Source organism: Dipodomys spectabilis, unplaced genomic scaffold (genome assembly GCF_019054845.1).
Source record: "Dipodomys spectabilis isolate Male_0828 unplaced genomic scaffold, ASM1905484v1 ptg000466l, whole genome shotgun sequence".
NCBI classification, from domain to species: Eukaryota; Metazoa; Chordata; class Mammalia; order Rodentia; family Heteromyidae; genus Dipodomys; species Dipodomys spectabilis.
Window position 1 is genome coordinate 607519 of NW_024871143.1, and position 6203 is coordinate 613721.

A 6203-nucleotide genomic window follows, 5' to 3' on the forward strand; every position below is an offset into this window, starting at 1 on the left:
ATATGTATGAGTCAAGCAGAAAAGGTCAGATAATATGATGTTAGGAAAATGAACCCTTAGATATGTATTTAAATGTTTTTTTTCTTTTACTCATTTGTTTCTAACGCATTTATAAGATTATTTCCTTGTTGCTGTTTATTTCCCTCCCCCACAGTATAACCCCTGCTTTCCCTATATTTTATGTCGGTAAAACTTGTGGAGGAGAAGAGGGAAATCATGTCGTTTAAGGATACAGGTGGACCGGTTGCAACACTGAAAAGTACAAGTTTTCATGTCGAAAACAAACTTTACAACTTTGGTGTGGCCGGGGGTGGGGGGAGGATTGGGTTGGGGGACTGGGAGAGGCTGGGAAAGGATGTGAAGGGTAAACAAAGGAGGAGGCTGCAATGCTTGATTAGAAATGTACTCATTATCTTGCCCATGTAATTGTATCCCCTCTGTACAGTATGTTCATAATAAAAATTAAAAAATGAAAAAAAAGAAACAAACAATATTAAACCTGCCAAAATAAACCATCATGAACAACACACAACTAGTGTTTGTTCCTCATACCATTCATCTGAACTATAGCTTCGATTATATATGTGAACCAGGGGCATTAAGCAGTTCATCATTTTACAAATGAGTGTTTGAGTGTCTGCTTTGACTCCCAAGGTTTTGATCCATTTGGAGTTGATTTTGGTGCAGGGTGATAGATAAGGATGGAGCTTTAGTATTCTATAAGTAGTTAACCAATTTTGCCAGCACCATTTACTGAAGAGGCTGTCTTTCTTCCATTCTTTTTTTAGCTCCCTTATCAAAGATGAGATGACTATACATCTGTGGGTTCATTTCTGGGATTTCAATTCTATTCCAATGGTCCTGAAGTCTGTTCTGTTGCCAGTACCAAGCTGTTTGGATTACTATGGCTTTGTAGTTGAGTTTGAAATTTGGTATTGATATTCCTCCAGCACTATATTGTCTGTTAAGGTTCGTTTTGGCTATTTGGGGTCTTTTATTATTCCATATGAATTTTTGGATTGCGTCCTTTATTTCCTTGAAGAATGAAGTTGGAATATTGAGAGGTATCACATTTGTAGGGAGCCTTGGGTAGTATTGCCATTTTAACGATATTAATCCTTCTAATCCAGGAGCAAGGGATGTTTTTCCACTTTGTAAGTTCTGTTTTATTGTCTTTTTCAGGTCTTTAAATGTTTTCATCATAGAGGTCCTGCACTTCTTGGTTAAGTTAATTCCTAGGGATTTTATTTTTTGTGGGGCTATGATGAATGGAGTTGCTTTCCTAATTTAAGCCATGCTTTTCTCATTGTTGGAATACAGAAAAGACATTTTTTGAGGGTTAATTTCATACCCTGCAACTTTGCCAAAGTTTTGAATCAGCTGAAGTAATTTGGGAGTGGAGCCCGTGAATAGGAGAAACCCTAGATCTCCTTGGCCCAGGACAAAATTTTCTTAATAGAGACCCAGAAACACAAATAATCAAAGAAAGGTTGGGCAAATGGGATTGCATGAAATTGCAGAGCTTCTTCATGGCAAATGATATAGCTAGGAAGATCAGTAGAAAGCCCACAGACTGGGAGAAAATGTTCACTAGCCATACAATGGACAAAGGTCTCATATCTAAAATATACCTGGAATTCAAAAAATTAAATCGCCCAACCACAAATCCTCAAAGACACAACTGCCCAATAAATAAGTCGTCTAAGACTTAAAGAGAAACTTCTTTGAAGAGGAAATAAGGATAGCCAATAGACACATGAAGAAATGCTCAACTTCCCTAACCATAACATAAATGTAAATCAAAACAACATTGAGAGACCACCTCACCCCAGTTAGAGTGGCTAGAATCAAGAACTCTAATAACAGATGCTGGAGGGGATGTGGACAGAAAGGAACCTTACTGCATCGTTGGTGGGAGTGTAAACTTGTTCAACCACTTTGGAAAGCAGTATGGAGGTTCCTCAAAAGACTCCACATGAAGCTTCCCTATGACCCAGTAATCCAACTTTTGGACATTTACCCAAATGATCACAAACAGGACCATAAGAAACTACCAGCATAGCTATGTTTATTGCAGCATTATTTACCATAGCAATGATATATCCAACCCAGATGTCAATCAGTAGATGAATGGATCAAGAAAATTTGGTCTATATACACAATAGAATTCTATGCTTCCATCAGAAAGAATGACATTACACTTTTTGTAAGGAAATTGAAAAGCGTGGAAAAAATTATATTAAGTGACATAAGCCAGGCCCAAAGAAACAGAGGTCCCATGTTTACCCATATTTGCAATAACTGGTATATGTCTGAGACAAGCAGGAAAGTTCAGATAAGTGGATGTTAAGTGAAATGAACCCCAAGAGAAGGATCCAAATGATTTTTCTTTCTTGTGATTGATTCTCACATATTTATAAGATGATTTCTTTGTTGCTTTGTATGTCCCTCCCCTACGATATAACCCTGCTTTCACTGTATTTGATTTTGGTATAATTTGTGGAGAGGAATGGAAACAACAAATGGTTTAAATAGGGATACAGGTGGACCCATTGCATCAATGAGATATACAAGACGTTGTTGAAAAACAAACTTTACAACTTTGGCCGGGGGAGGATGGGGAGTGCGGTGTGTGGTGGTGGGGAGGTGTGTGTGGGGGAGATAAGAAGGGATCAGAAGGGGAAACAAAGGATGGGGCAACAATGCTTGAGAAGAAATGCACTCATTACATTGCCCAAGTAATTGTAACCCCTCTGTATTGTATTTTCACAATTAAAAAAAGACTTTTTGAAGACAGGTGTCAATGGCTCATGCCTGTAATCCCAGCTTCTCATGAGGCTGAGATCTGAGGATTGCAGTTCTAAGCCAGCCCAGGAAGAAAAGTCCCCATAAGACTCTTTTTCCAATTAACATCTCAAAAGCCAGAAGTGGCTCCGTGCCTCAATTCGTAGAGTGCTAACTAACTTGAGCACAGAGTCTCAGGGACAGTGCCCAGGCCCTGAGTTCAAGCTGCACAATTGACAAAAAAATAAACATTTCAAAGTCTGAATTACTTGTGAATTAAAATGTCAGCATTGGTATAGAATTCTATAATCTTCTACAGATTTCATTATATTTGTGGTTAGAAAAAGTAGCACTTGAATAAAGGACGTTTTTTTCATAAATTAGGACAGATTGTTCTCTAACTAGAGGAAATTGCTGGACTCATACATAATATTTTGGTTGGTTTTTGTTTTGTTTTTAGGACAGGATGAGAAACCTTATTTCTGCCAATGGCCATTTGGATATGTATAACATCATTCACAGGCCATGCAGAATTAACAGTAAAGACAGGACACAGTCAACTGGCAATAAACTTATTTGTCTTTATGCCATGTTCCAAATGATTTTTTTAGCTTATATTTCCCCATGGCCTATAGTTTCCTATTCCTGATTTCCTCAAAATACAAGCATGTTCCACCAATTCAGATTTGAGCCAGGCAATATGTAGTATTAGTGCCAAGAGTCGAAGAAAATTGTAATACAACCACGGAAGCATGAAACCAACACTTTAGCAGCTGGACACTGAGGACTCAGGCCTATAATCCTTGCTACTCAGGAGGCTGATGATCACAGTTCAAAGCCAGCTGGAGTGAGAAAATCTGTGAGACCTTTTTCTCCAATTAACATCCAAACAGCCATAAAGGGAGCTGAGGCTTGAGAGGTAGAGTAACCTTGATTACAAAAACTCAGGGGTAGCACCCAATCCTGAGTTCAGCTGAAGGTCAAGCACAAAAACAAAACAATCAACAACAACAAAAAAACCGGGAGAAAGCTCAGGAAGGGTGGCATTGTCTACAAGACAAATGTACACATTACATGAATTGTGAAATGGTAACATCGCTGTACACACCTTAGTAACAATTAGATTTAAAAAATAATCTGAGAAATCCCGAAGCCATGGAGCCTAATGATGCGCATCTACTTTCTAGAATTTCAGAGCCCCATTCTCTGACCTGGTAGCACACAGGTTGTAGCCCAGGGTGATGAGAAAATATGAAGCCAGAGATCCTTTCAGATTGTCCTACCAACTCTTTTATTACTTTAAGCAAAAAAACAAAACAAAGCAAAGTAAACAAAATAGACTTTATGGTTAATTAAGCTGCAATTAAATATTCCAGGCCAAATTATATTGTTAAATGATGAGTTAGTACATATGTTTTGTAGATACTGAACTCACATGTGTCACAAAAATACCCATGAATTCATAACTAGAAACTTTGAAGTGTAAAGTATATTAATTAGGTGAGTTTCATTAGGTAGCCAATGAAGAGAACACCGCACTGTATTCAGTCAGGTAAAATCGTTTATTTACTGAACTGCTGCCCATGCCATATATGGTGGAAAGGCATGTACAAAAAAATAGAGCGACCCAACCTTGAGCCAGGATTCATCTAGGCGAAGGACCGAATGAGGTGTGGCCAGGTGGGGGAAAAGTCTGGCCACACTGGATCTAGATGTGACTTCAAGGCCTGGGACTCTCCTCTGGTCAGATGGAAAGTGTGACCAGAGGCTGACCAGGTTGTGACTTAGCAGGAGGGGGAAGTGGCTGCCTCCAGGTGTGCCAGATACCTAGATAATACATGAAGGGTGGAAACTAAGCCAAGAAGTGGGGAGGCGTCTGCATAGAGTCTGCATGGCCTGGAGCAAACCTAATACCAAATACAGGTAGTACCTCTGCCATGTGACTCTTGACTCCAAACAGTTCATTCTCAATTATTTTCTTTCTTTCTCTCCTTCTTTCTCTCTCTCTCCTTCTTTCTCTCTCTCTCTCCTTCTTTCTCTCTCTCTCTCTTTCTTTCTTTCTTTGTATCTTTCTGTCTTCCTTCCTTCCTTCCTTTTTTCCTTCCTTCCTTCCTTTCCTCCTTCTCTGTCTCTGTCTCTGTCTCTCTGTCTCTCTCTGTCTCTCTCTCTCTCTCTTTCTATTTCTCCTCTCACTCATTCTCCCTCTCTCCCCTACTGAACACTTTCTGAGTTGAACTCACAGGCTTGGAAGAGCAGCTCAAGTGACGAATGTGAAATTTAATTTAATGTTACCTTACACCTCAACAGCATGGCATCTCATGCCATTTGGAGGAGGAAAGCAAGCACGTTCACTGCATTTTCTGAGGTCCATCCTGGGAAGGTGTGGAAGATTCCACCCTCCTCTTGGGGAAATCTCAGCCCAGTTTCTGCATCAGGAGAGGTGACTGCCACCAAGTGTGCCAGTTACCATGTGACGCAGATACTAGTCAGAGACTTAGCCTCTTGTGGTGCTGAGATTAATGGCATGATTCAACATGATCCACTAGATTGTTAGGATTGGGACTTCCTAAATTTTTGGTTAGGCTTTGTTCAAATTGTGATCTATTTATTTCTGATTGCTAACCATGATTAAACATGTGAGCCAGCACATCAAACCATTTAAAGTCCTTTATCACACATGGAAGACATGAAGTTTCTTTTCCCAAGTGACATACAACTTGACAGACAGCAAAAGTAAATCCTTAATTCTGGTCTAGATGTGTTTTTAATGTGAAACAAAATTACTTAGCAAAATATCTGACTACTGTGATTATACTTTCAAATTTACCTTATATTTCAATATCAAATCACCTATATTAGCCAATGATTAACTCAAATTACCTGTAATCATTTATTTCTGTCATATCTTCTAAAGGTAGGCAGAACAAGAAAGACTAGACTTGTTAGGGGCGGGGTCTCTTGTGGAGTAGGTGGGACTTTAGGATGGAGGCTGGCAGGTGGACAGGTTTTCAGTGGAAAAACGTGGCGTCACTGTGGAGGAGGCTGTTTGGGGCAGAGCTTGGAGGAAGAAGATCAAGGTTACAAAGGAGGAGGTTACTTAGAGGAGGGGTTCTGGTGGAACATTGTGAGCCCTAGTGGGCATGTAGGGTGGTGATTCACATAAGGCAGGGAAGAGAAAGGAGCCTGACAGAAGTTGGGGTTTCTGATGCAGTAATGTGGAACTATTAGGGAGAGGCTTTTTGGGGTCTGGTTTTGAGAGGATAAGGCGATGCTAGAAAAACGTGGGCTAGAAAGTGACGGGGTTCCTCGTGGAGAATGGCAGGCCTTTGGAAAGTGTGTTAGGGTGGAGGTGGGGTTTCTGGCAGAGCAGGATGTAGTTGCAATATATGGAGGAGTTTTTCAGAACCAGGGCTTTGTGA